This window comes from Desmodus rotundus, chromosome 12 (assembly GCF_022682495.2).
Source record: "Desmodus rotundus isolate HL8 chromosome 12, HLdesRot8A.1, whole genome shotgun sequence".
Lineage (NCBI taxonomy): Eukaryota > Metazoa > Chordata > Mammalia > Chiroptera > Phyllostomidae > Desmodus > Desmodus rotundus.
The window spans coordinates 45,007,240-45,020,340 of NC_071398.1; the positions used below are offsets into that span (position 1 = coordinate 45,007,240).

Genomic DNA, 13,101 nt, shown 5'->3' on the forward strand with positions numbered 1-13,101 from the left:
TATCTTTTTCATTTTTGCAGCAGGTAAAACTGAGCTCTGTTTAGTCCCCTCTCTGCTGGAATCATCGGTCACTTCTGCCTAGTGACCTGTGATTGATGTTCTCCATGGAAAGCACTGGAGTCTACATCCAACTCTGCCACTGGGTAGGTCTATAACTTCGGTAGATTTTTCTCTTCCATTTTCCCCCAGCCCTCCCAATACTGTTGGCTAGATACCAACTTCAGTTCTGGAAACTTTATCACAGTGGGTTGAGTGCCTTGAGACTTAATGACTATTCAGTTGAACGAGAAAGGACTGATGGGTTCTCTCTGATGTCCCCGGCCACCCTGCCGGGGGGAGGGTGTTCTGGGTTCTGCTTGAAGTCTCCTGGCCATGCCTCCAGGGTGCGGGGTGGGTGAATCTCCAAAACGCCTCGCCGACTCAGCACATGCTCAGCGCCGCCTCCGCAAGTCGTGAATATTCAGGAATATAACTTCCCATTGTCTTCGGGAGAACTTACAATTAGAATTAAGGACATTGTGTAAAATTCACCACAAAAGAGAGAGAGAAATCAAAGATGCACTATCTTTCCTACTAAATAACAAAAGCTCAAACACCAGCCACAAATTTTACTTTACTAAATAAGAGGCACAGGAAACCGGTCTCACATCCTCATCGATTTTGTTTGTATGCACCCTGGATATAGTGATTGTTGTTACTTGGATACTGTGGCGTGACGGGAAATAATTAACTGGAATTAACTCAAAAAAAAAAAAAGAAAGAAAGAAAGAAAAAATATTTTCTGAGCGCTCAAACCCATGCTTGTAGCCCAGACATTTTAGAGATTTGCCTGCAGGCTTAGAAATCAGAAGCAACTTTCCCCAGTCACTGAGCTGGCAAGTGTCAGAAACCGGGGCAGTTCTGTCTTGGGGACCAGTAGGAGTGAGAGTTGAGCCTGTGACCCTGAGAAGACCGGCTTCCTCTGCTGGGTCTTTGCCTGTGAGGCCTCCGTGACCATGCGGTGAGGAGAACCAGGAGTCCTGGCATCAGACCCCCTGATTGAGTCTGCGCTGCCACACTTTCATTCAAGCCACGTAACCTGGACGGATGCTGTGGCCTCTCTGAGCCTCAGTTTCCCCAGATAGCACACGGGGGACACGATTCCACGTCTTGAAGCTATAGGGGACTTCTCCCAGCTCTCGCAGGGGCAGCACTGACGCCGACCCACGGGATTGCTCTGGGGCCCACTAGGTTCCCCGCCTGTTTGTTGGTTCTCACTCTCCCTACCTCTTCTCTCTCCTATAAGGCGCTCTCACCTCTTCTGTTCTCCCCAGGCCCCTCTGTGCGTTCCACGCACCGGCTGACCGCAGCCACGGAGCTTGGCCTTTCTGGGCCTTACGTGTCCAGGAAGCTAACACTGGCTTTGCCTTTCTCACTGGACTTCCTTTTCCTTTTTACTTTTTTAGTCTTCCCTCAAGGATATGTTTATTGATTTTTAGAGAAAGAGGAAGGAATAGAGAAAGAAGCATCGATCGGTTGCCTCCCTTTTGCACCCCAACCAGGCAGCAAACCCACAACCTCGGTACGTGCCCCGACCGGGAATGGAACCCGCAACCTTTTGGTGTACGGGACGATGCTCCAGCCAACGGAGCCACCTGGCCAGGGCGGACTCTTGTTTTTAAAGACTAATCAAGCCCTGGCTGGTGTGGCTTCATGGACTGAGCATGAATTTTCTCTCCCTCTCTTTCTCCCTCCATTCCCCTCCACTCTAAAAATTAATAAATGAAATCTTTAAAACAAATTTTAAAAATAAAAAATAATGAAGGGAGTCAATGAGATGAAGTGGACATGAAAGTACTAAGCCGGAGCGGTGGTTCTCAAACTTCGGCGAACATCGGGCTCAGCTGGAGGGCCCCTTACAACCCCAGGCCTGGCCCAGTCTCTGCCCCAGAGTTCCAGCAGCTCTGGAGCCGGGCCTCAGTATTTGCATTTCTAGCGAGTTTGCAGGTGAGAGGGGTGGAACTGGTCCAGGGGCCTCGCTCTCAGCATGCTTCTCAGAGGGTTGTCCCTAGTTTCTGTGTGCACCGGAGAGTCGGGGCACCGCATCGGACAAAGCGCTCTGGGGTAAGTCTGTGCGTGGTGGAGCAGGTAGAGTGGGAGGGGCAGGGATCAGAGAGCATAAAGTCAGAGGCAGCCTCTCCTCTGGCCACCTGTGGGTAAATGGAGGTGATGAGAAAGCTGGCCGGATGGGTGTCCCTGGTCCTCTGTGTGCATGGGCTGAGAGCAGGTGAGAGGGCCAGGGGAGGGGAGAGGAGGGGGAAGGGGAGGGGAGGGGAGGGGGGAGGGGAAGGAGAAAAGGGAGATCTAGGAGGCAGTGGTTTGGGGCAAGACAGGCGGGAAACAGGTTCTACTCACTGTCCCTAACATCGTTTAAGTACAGCACAGGGGGCGGTGTGGAGCAGAGGGTTTGGAGAGTCATGAGTTCAAAGCCTTGCTCTTCCTCCTCTCGCTGGTTGGGTGAGCGTGAGTCGCTTTGCCTCTCTTTAAGCCTCGGCCTTCTCACCTATGGAGTGGTTGTAGCTGTGAAGACGGAGGAAGCTTCAAAGCTGTGACAACATAGATGAACCTGGGGGACATTATGGCAGTGAAGTTAACCAGCTACAGAAGGACAAATAGGGCATGACTCTAGCCCCGTGGAGTGTCTCAAATAGTCAAACTCGTAGGCAGAGAGTGGACGGCGGGTGGCCAGGGGCAGGCGGGAAGGGAAGAGGGGGCTGTGCAAGGGGCACCCGTGTCAGGCACGCAAGATGAGCAGGTTCTAGAGCCCTGCCCTGTGACTTGCGTGCCCGGAGCCAGCGATGCCGCGCTGAGCGCCCCATTTCCTAAGAGGGTAGATCTGTTAGGTGTTCTTACCACAATTTAAAGAAGAAGAGGAAGAGGAAGTTTGATAGCTATTGTGTGGGAAAGTTCTCCAAGGTCTTTCATTACAGGATCAAGATTCAAAATAAACAGTGTGGAGGCTGGGCTATGCTTTGTGTAAAATAGAAGGAGTGAATCAGACCTGGCCAGGCAGCTCAGTTGGTGGGGGCGTCATCCCAATACGCCAAGGTTGGGGGTTCAATTCCCGGTCAGGGCACGTACAAGAAGCAACCAACGAATGCATCAGTAAGCGGGAAACAAATCGATGTCTCTTTCTCTTTCTCTCTCTCTCTTTCTCTCTCTCTCTCTCTCATCTCTCTCTCTCTCTCTCTCTCTCTCTCTCTCATTCTCTCTCCCTTTTTTTCTCTCTCCCCCTTTCTTTCTCTCTCTAAAATCAATTTTAAAAATACTTTCCTTGAATATTCATAAATTGCCTCTGAGGGTCTCACCGGAATGACAACACCTGTTATCTGTGTGTGTATGTGTGTGGGGGGGGGGGGACAGGGTGGTGGGGGTCAGGTATGGCTGGGAGGACTTTTATGATTTCCCTTTTATAACTTCTCTGAAGTTTGAGCTGTGTGAATTGCGTCCCCAGAAGGCAAATAAATTCAGCCAAGAGAAAGTGATCTCTCTCTCGGTGTCATTGGAAGGGTCGGAGTAGGAAAGGTGGGCAAACCCAGGGATGGTCACTGCCCCACACCACGCAGATTGGTGCAAGTCGGGTTTACCCCTCCCTGGAGTCAAGAAGACCACGCATCTTGGGGTGCCATGGAGCACCTCGGAGTTCTAAACAGACAGCGTTAGAACAGATTCTAGGGTTTGGGCTCTGGTTGGGAGGTTTGGGGGAATTAATTTAAGGAAGACGGGTTCGCTCAACAATGGACGTGGTCAGAAAGCGGGGGTGACCCCGGGATCTCCATGGGTCTCATGGGGAAGACAGACCAGAAGGAGAAGGCGTCCTCGCCACCCGTGAGGAAGCAGCAGTCACAAACGGGGAGGAGGCGTTTGCTAGTCTGTGACACGGCGACCTTGTTTTTGACTGTGTTTAGGCAAAACCCTGAAGTGGACTTGCTTTTTGTCTTGTTTTCTCACGGCCTGCGGAGCCGGCTTGTCCAGGTTGTGATTCTGGGGGAGAGCTTATGCCCAGCAGCTGGGGTGTCAGGTCGGCTTTTGGATGGGGGTGGGGGTGGGGGCAGGGGGAGGGCTGCCTTCTGTATTATCTGTCTCAGAGCCCAGCGGACAGGCTGTTAATCCTCAGTCAGAACTGGGGGTGGCGTCTCTTCATCCTCGTTAGCTGGAGGGGAGGAGGGAAAGAATCAAATGGTAAAAATCGCAATGTTTGGCGGGAGGTGCGATGTGGTAGCAACATAATGGGCGAGGAGAGAAGACCTGCGAGGATTTGGCCGTGTTCCGCGATATCAGTAAAGGAAATGGCAAAGGACCATTTCTGGGGGCACCCGGGTCTGAAATAAGTAGCTCATTCCTTGGAACCAGAGGTCCCCGGAGTCCAGGCTGCGCCCGTTTCTGGCCAAGCAGACAGCGTTTCAGTGGAAGTATCTCTCTGCTCTTTCATCTGTAAAACGAGGAGAAGGCTGTGGGGAATACAGAGAGTAGAGACGGAGGTTTTAAAGACTCACCGCTGTGACAGGACAAAGCAGAAACCCATCCAGAGCCGGCTAGCCTGTATAGCACGGTGTAAGTGCCCATGCGTTTACCCTAAACTGACCCTAACCGCAGGACCAGGAGGCTCGGCTTGGCGGCAGCACAGCTGAAACAGTTTCGGGGTCAGAAACAGTGCCACTCCCCCACCCCCCAACAAAGGCAGAGTTATTTTAGAGGCTCAGTTTCTGGAGCCAGAAGAACTGAACTACTTCTTTTCTTTTCTTTTTTAAAAATGCATTGATTTTAGAGAGAGAGGAAGGTGGAGAGAGAGAGAGAGACAGTGAGCGTGAGAGAAATGACTTGTTCTACTTATTCATGCACTCACTGGTTGATTCTTATCTGTGCCCTGACAAACCCACAACTTTGGCCTATTGGGATGAGGCTCTAACCCACTTAGCTAGGCAGGCAAAGCTAGAAAAAAAAATTTTTTTAATGTTGACATCAGCCCCCGCTGGTGTGCCTCAGTGGACTGAGTGCAGGCCTGAGAACCAAAGGGTCTCAGGTTCTATTCCCAGTCAGGGCACATGCCTGGGTTGTGGGCCAGGTCCCCAGTAGGGGGCGCACAAGAGGCAACCACACATCGATGTTTCCCTCCCGCTCTTTCTCCCTTCCTTCCCTTCTCTCTAAAAATAATTAAATAAATCTTTAAAAAATGTTTAAAATTCTTATAAATGTTGACATCTTGTTAGCTACTTTCTCAAGAGCAGGGCCACTATCAGCTAACACGATGCCTAATCACCACCTAGTAGCTCCCAGTTCAAGTCTGACGCAAATTCTACATTAACGTCACATGGACGAGGAGGAAAGTGAGACACAGGCTTTCGGTCACCACACGGGTGTGTGGCAGTTCCGACGTCACGTTAATGCTGCGTTCCCATCGCAGTCTCCGAAGTCGGACTCCTAGAATGCAACCTCGCTCCCACCAGTCAGGGGTCACATCACTTCCAGTCTTTCTCAGTTGCCTGTGACCTCTCAACTGTGAACCTCTGAGGGATGGAAGGAGAAGAGAGCCCTCAATTATAATCTCTCCTCCATGGTGCGGCGGTGAAGGTCCACTGAGGACAATGACTGGAACAGAGGAATGGCTCTCGCACTGAACAAATAGGTTGTTTTCCTGAAATGTTGATATGGGCAAAAGCTAGGACGGTCCCTCTAACGTGCAGACTTGTGGCATTTCAACCATGGGTGGGGGGGCGGCGGCGGGAGTTGCCTGACATTGGGTTTATTCTGACTTACTCAGAGAAAGACCTTTGGATGGGTCGGAGCTCATACTGAGCTAATGGGCTGTGTTGTAGGTGGATGTGAGATCCGCTCCCCCCCCCCCACCAACTCCTTTACCAGTTAGAAGGAATCATAAGTCATCCAAAATGTGCCAGCAAAACTTTTTCTGCAACAGGAGAACAATTGGCTGCATGAACTTCAAGGTACTTTTAATAGCCATTAGCTTAGGAATGGAGTATTTTTGGGAGTGGTCTTAATTTTACCCATTTTTTTTACTCTTTCAGAATTTATTGAACGTTCAAAACCTCCGATTCCAGGTAGGAATATATTTCTTTTATTTTTTTTAACTTAGGATCAATAATGGGGAATATCTTCTGTCTAAATCTTCCTCTCTCTTTTTTTTAAGTTTTTATTTATTTACTTTTAGAGAGGGGAAGGGAGGGAGAGAGAGAAACATCAATGTGTGGTTGCCTCTCACGCGCCCCCTACTGGGGACCTGACCTGGCCCGCAACCCAGGCTTGTGCCCTGACTAGGAATTGAACCCGCAACCATTTGGTTCTCCGACCCGCACTCGATCCACTGAACCACACAAGCCAGGGCTATTTCTTTATTTGTCAGCGTTTCAAATGTAAGCCCCCACCGATGAAACAATTTTATATTCCTGAAAGTTGCTTGCACTTTTCTGCTGTCTTACGCTTTCCTTTGCTGAGGACAATGACTGGAACAGAGGAATGGCAAACGAAAGGCCCTCCCTGGCCCAGGCAGCCACATCCTGCATTTCAAGACCCATTCCAGCCAGCTCCCCACCCCCCCGACTTCCTCCCCTGCCCTTTCAGAAAAGATCTCTCTTCTCCTGTGGTACTAACATCAATATTTGCGGCTCTTGTTGTTTGGTTGGTTGTTTCTTTTAGCAGCCTTCTGTGCAGAGGTCTAACCTACGTGGCATAAAATTCATCCATTTTAAATGTACCATTTGATGATGTTTTAATAAATTCTCAGAGTGGTGTAAACATCAGCTCAGTCCAATTCTAGTACATTTTCGTCAACCCCCGGAAGATCTCTTGTCTTCATCTGCTGTCACCCCTACCCCCACGCAGCCGCTAGGTTGCTCGCTCTTTCTTTGGATTGGTCTTTTCTGGACACTGCGGATGTGTATGATCTTTGGTGTCTGTTTTTCAAGTCGAAACGTTAATCACGGAGCTCATGTGGGTTCACCATGGATTACTGTGTCTCAGCATCTGTTCCTGGAAGACGTGAGCGATATGTGTATATGGACGGCTGGTGCTCAACTTTAACCTATTCAGCTCTCATGACGCTGGGAGTTTTAAGAGAGAAGTAAAGATGTCGGAACACTTTATGGGGATAGTAGTCAAGCCAGTGAAAGGGGAACTTTGGTTACAGAATGTGTTGCGTGGCCCCGGCTGGTGTGGCTCAGTGGATTGAGCGCCAGCCTACAAACTGAAAGGTGGCGGGTTCGATTCCCAGTCAGGGCGCATGCCTGAGTCGCAGGTCAATGTTTCTCTCCCTCTCTTTCTCCTTCCCTTCCCCTCTCTCTAAAAATAAATAAAATCTTTTTAAAAAACAGAGTATCATGTAGCGAGGTCACTGAGTGCCAGAAATAGGCCTGGATCTTTAAGGAGAAATATGTTGATTGGTTCTTAAAGCTATTTCAATCAGCAATCACTTGTGTGGAGTTAGGCCATTAACGTCTGGAGCATATGGTGGGGAAATGTGGCACGTCAGCGCCCTTGCTTTTGGGGTCAGAAGGAAGCTATTTTCAGAGCAGCGGACGTGAGGATTTCTCGGTGTATAAGGATCACATGCTGGGGACCAAAGTCGTCCCTGGGAAGAGCCTGTGACAGCACCCAAGTCAGGGGACTGATGTAAGGACACCCCTAGACGTGCCAGTGTTTGTAAGCTGTGCACAGAGTGTCCAGGAGAGTAAGCCCTGTAATCGCTTTTTCCACAAAGAAGTCATAGCTAATGAATAATGAACATCGTAACAACTGATGCTAATGAAATGATTAAATAATAATTTGACCTATTAAGTGATAACTATTTTAACAATATAGTTAAATAAGAGAAGAATAAAAGTTCTGACATAATTGTTAAAAATTATAATACCATTACTATTCAATAATTAATGTATACTGATAAGTAATAAAAGTTGCTAAATAATCATAACAATAAATGAATCTCATATCAAAATGATTCCAGGCTTAGGAAGGACCAACGAATATTTATTAAGCTTCTGTTTCTGTACCGGTTCCTACCAGTCGATACCCTGGGTTTAGCTTTGAACAGGTTGCCAGTGGTCATTTCTGACAAACCAGAAAAACTCTGAACAGGTCCTCACGCGTTCAGTAAGCGGAAGAAAAGGGAACTAGTGAGGAAGCTCAGCACGAATGGATCTAGCATGGTCTAGGTGTTCGAGGAAGTCCCGTGAAGGTTCACATGCGGGCTGAAGGGAAGAGGAGCAAAACAGGCAGCGGGGAGGTGGGTGTTGTTCCGCCAGGCAGAGAAGGTCCCGCCTGTGCGTCAAGACAAGCATTACGGCCACACACTCGGAGCCTTCCGAGGCCTGAGCAGAGAGAACACAAGGAGAGGCGCTCCCTGGTGAGGTGTTTTGGGGAACCAGATCGAGCAGGGCATCATAGCCACTTCAATGCTATTTGTTGTCCTGAGAACAACAGGTCAGTGGCAAGGTCAGGCTAGTATTTAAGAGAGAACATCCCGCCCTGGCTGGGTGGCTCGCTTGGCTGGAGCGTGTCCTGTGCACCAAAAAGTTGAGGGTTCGATTCCTGGTCAGGGCACATACCCAGGGTGTGGGTTTGATCCCCAGCCCAGATGTTTTCGGGAAGGCACGCAATCATGTTTCTTTCTCACATCGGTGTCTCTCTCTCCTTCTCTACCCCCATCTCTTAAAGCAATGAAAAAATGTCCTTGAGTGAGGATTAAAATAAAAAAGAAGAAGAACGCCAATTCCCTTTGTAAGCTTGCCCCCGCTCGGCATGTTTGCTCTTTTCCAGAATTCGTTTACACTCCCTGCGTCTTTCCATTTACGTACCACGACGCGACCCACTACAACTGCATCTCCGCCCACAGCGACTATGCCTGGTGTTCCCTGGACGAGAAATTCCGAGGCCGGTGGCGGTACTGCACGGGGCAGGGTGAGCGCTCCGACTGGCCGCCGTGTCTGGGATGCCTCGGACCGAGAAGCAGTTGACAGTAGCGGCGGCCTACGTGATTTGGGGGACCTGATTTGGGGGACCGCGTACACCTGAGTCCGAATCCTGACTTTTCCACACGTTTTAACAGCTTCGAACATAGTTTCGGGCAGTCGAAAAGGCACGCGCTGTTAGCTTCCCGGGGGTCATCCGTGAGACTTACATTTCTCCATTCACGTTGCTCCCTCTGCTCCTCTCTTTCCCTGCAGACCCCCCCAAGTGCATCTTCCCTTTCACCTTCAGAGGAAAACACTTTCAGAGTTGCACGAAGGAGCACTATATTTTCAATCGTAGTTGGTGTTCGCTGACCAGAAATTACGATGCGGATGGAAAATGGAAACAATGCTCCCCTTACAAGTAAGCTGGCTGGGGAAGGATGGAGTTGAGTGGGGGCCGGGGTGGGAGGCGAATCTTAGAGATCTCTTCGAGTGGGGGGCCCTCTGGATCAACGGAAAGGGAAGTTGGGGTCTAGACGACCTGTTGATGGGTTGATTAGATCAAGGGCCAGCAAACGTTTCCTGTAATGAGTTCAATAGTGAGTATTTTAGGCTGCAAAGACCATAGGGGTCTCTCACATACTCAACGCTGCCCTGTGCCATCAAGGCGACCCCAGCAATTAAAAAAAAAAAACGCACCACAAATTAACGTTACTGTGCTCCAACAGAACTTTATGTATAGAACTTTATAGCAATTTGAAATCTCATCATGTCAAATTTCAGGTGTCACAGAATAGTTCTTGTCTTTTGATTTTTGTTTTTGTCAACCGTTAAAGTATGAGAAAACCATTAGCTCCCAGACCGTACAGAAGCAGGTGGTGTGCGGGTTGGATTCAAACTCTGGGCTCTGGTTTGCCGGCCACTGGCTTGAATGATCTGCCCTTGACCCCGTGCCAATAAAGGAGTTCAGTTTCCTTTGAAAAGAAGATGTGGGAAGGGGAGAAGGCCTGGGCAAGAGACGCTGTAGAGTTCCTCCGTCTCCCTGCTTGAATTATAGGGAGGGTTTTCATGAGTACACGCAGTGTCTCGTTTGACCTCCGTGATGACCCCAGGAAGTGATTGTAGGCGTCATTATGCCCATAGAGATATGAGGAAACTGAGGCTTAAGAGGCTAGATTGTGTCCTAACCCAGTGTCACATTTTATCATCTTAAAGACACTTGGTGAAGAGACCACCAACTAACCAGTTCCATTAAGTAGCCCCGATGGTAGGCTCTGTGGTGAACTTCCCACCCCTTCTCTCTCTCCCCATCAAAATTGCCATTTTGTGGGTGTGCGACCAGACACTGGGGACTCGAGCATCGTAGCCAATCCGCCAGTGAGACGCGAAGCCCCCAGCCCGGCTCCGACTCGGTCATGGCTAAAATCAGCATTCATTTCTGCCCCACTCCCCACGGCTCTATGTAAGCATTTGTCAAAATGCATACGCCCACTCATTCGGAAGCGCCTTTGGGGTCACTGTCTGCAACATCAGTGACACCCAGATAAAGACCCTTGTGGGACATTTTCTTCTAATCTGGGCTGAGTAACTGCTTCTTCCCTCTCTGCCTTGAAACCTTTCTGGTCGGGCTTCCAGGAAAGTCTCAGCCCTATTAGGGACCCAGACACAGCAGCTGTGTTGTTCTGTACAGGCAAGCAGTTCTACTTCCTCCCGGAGCCTGACCCTGACCCTGACCCTCCAACCCACATCTGCCTTTGTTGAACCTGAACCTTCTCTGGAGCTTGGCCAATAGTCAAGCCCTGAGCTGGTCTGCACATGCGCTCCTCGGTAAGACGCCAGGAAGGGTCTGTGGCCTCCACACATGCCTTTCGATTGCCTGTTACTCACCTGAAGCCTTTGATTACCTTAGGGTATCAGTGGTGCTTAGCTACAGGCAATCAATTCATTATATAGTTGCCGTTTCCTGGGACTTCTCAACTTCCGGAAACACTGGACCAGCTTGTGGGTATCCCTTCACTGGGACACCATCCAGTTCAAGTTCAGCGAGAGTGTTAACAGTTGGACCACCTCCTGGAGCCAGGGCCTGTGTGGCCTTTGCCTGCCCCCAGGGATGGGGTCTCCTTGCCACCACAGGTTGGGAGTGACCCAGCTCCGAGTCCCCATCATGTGCCTCCTCTCCTGGACCGCTCCCAGAACCGCCACACGCTGGATTCTCAGCAGTGGACATGCCACCTCTCCCTCCCTTCTTTCTTCCCTCCTTCTTTTCTTTTTTACTGCTTTGGCCCAGAAAGTTTAAGGCAGCTGATGAAAATAACTAGGTAATAATAATAAAATGAGTAGATTAAAAATCTAGGAAATTCAGAGTAATATAGCAAGAGGTCAAGTTAGCAGTGCACACTTTGTACAGGGTGAGACTGTACAGAGCTGAGCTTCCTAGCAGCCAAGTAAATATGAATACATGTTTAGTTCCATTAAATACATTGTCCACAATGTTGAAATCCTACTTTGTAGAGAAGACTTTCAGGGGGATTAGTTGTTTGTTGATTTTAAAGAGAGAGGGAGGGATGAGAGAGAGAGACAAACACATCATTTGGTTGCCTCTCCCATGCCCCCAACAGGGGACCCAGCACACAACGCAGGCATGTGCCCTGACCGGGAATTGAACCGGTGACCTTTCAGTTTGTAGGACGACACTCATCCCACTGAGCCACACCAGCCAAGGCTGTCATATGTTTTGACCTTCATTATGGAGAGTTTTCCATGTGAATGCAGAAATCTACCTCATCTTTCCTCATGCTTTCCCCAAATTTCAAACTATGGATATACTATTCCCCTATTAAAGCATACTTCGCCCTGGCTGGTGTGGCTCAGTGGATTGAGTGCCGGCCTATGAACCAAAGGGTTACAGGTTTGATTCCCACTCAGGGCACATGCCTGGGTTGTGGGCCAGGTGCCTAGCAGGGGACATGTGAGAGGCAACCACACACTGATGTTTCTTTTCCTCTCTTTCTCCCTCCCTCCCTCCCTCCCCCTCTCTAAAAGCAAATAAATAAAACCTTTAAAGCATAATTTGATGGGTTTTAATACTTTGATACGACCATGACCAAAGGGGTACCTGCCACACTGATTTTTGAGTAACCGTGTGAGGGTGTTTTTGTCTGATTTTTGATCATCTGAGTGAAGTCACCAGGTCAGTGGATATGTACAGTTAAGTGTACGTGCGTTAGATTTTAAATTATTCTAAATCATCCTCAGGCAACATATGAGACTGCCCACTTTTAACAACTTCCTTGACCCTGACAACGAAAATTTAATAAATTTGCTCCAAATAACGGACGGCATAGCTTATGTTAAAATGTTCCATTTTAAAAACCAAGCCATACAATAATCAACAATGACGTGTTGTATTTGAGAGAAATAAATACTTCCACCGTCCCCAGGCCACTGCTCCCTAACGCCCTTCTGTCCCTCCCCTGTTCCATGCACTCATGCTTGGTCCTTGGGGGTAGACCAGATCTCCCACCAAGGAGAGCGGCTCATCCTGGAGGCTGAAAGACTGGTCCTGACCCTCACGCCTGTTTTTTCTTCCACAGTCTGTAGATCAGTCTTGGCATTCCTGAAGGGTCAGAGGTTATAGGATTCCTCAGCTGCCTGTCAAAACAAAGCCTTTCCCTGACCACTCTGGCCAGTGAAGAAGTGATTGCTCTTCACGTGGGCGACGCCTTTTCTCCAAACAAGGCGCAGCCAAAGCTCCATGGTGACCGATGCAGCGCTGGACGTGGTGGGGACCCAGCAGGGCATTTGTGGGGAAGAACTTGCATTCAAATCCAGGTCCTGGTGAATCGCTTCCAGTATACGGGGTCCGGCAGAAGTCCCGCCTGCTTGAGTGTGGTTGCTAGGGTGGTAAGATGGGTATAATAATTTATAGATTCCATTTGAACATTTCACCGAAAATGTCACATGATTGTTGTTACAGAATTTCACACTTATGATTTTGTAAAAAAAGGGGGGCGTTATTTGTGCCAGACCCTGTAGATAGTCTTTGGCAAGTCAACGAAATTCTCAGAGAAACTCAAGCTTCCCCTCATACATATAATCCTTAAAATTTCTAATTAAAGTACGATGTAGCCCTGGCTGGTGTGGCTGAGTAGATTGA

General features: G+C 49.1%; 1 long non-coding RNA gene across 1 annotated transcript; it reads left to right on the forward strand.

Annotated features, from left to right (window-relative positions):
* Positions 1-3,070: 3,070 nt before the first annotated feature.
* On the forward strand, positions 3,071-9,336 carry LOC128779583 (uncharacterized). The gene is made up of 4 exons (XR_008425626.1): positions 3,071-3,144; positions 6,066-6,098; positions 8,812-8,952; positions 9,219-9,336. It is a non-coding gene; the product is annotated as an uncharacterized lncRNA (long non-coding RNA).
* The last annotated feature ends 3,765 nt before the right edge of the window (positions 9,337-13,101 follow it).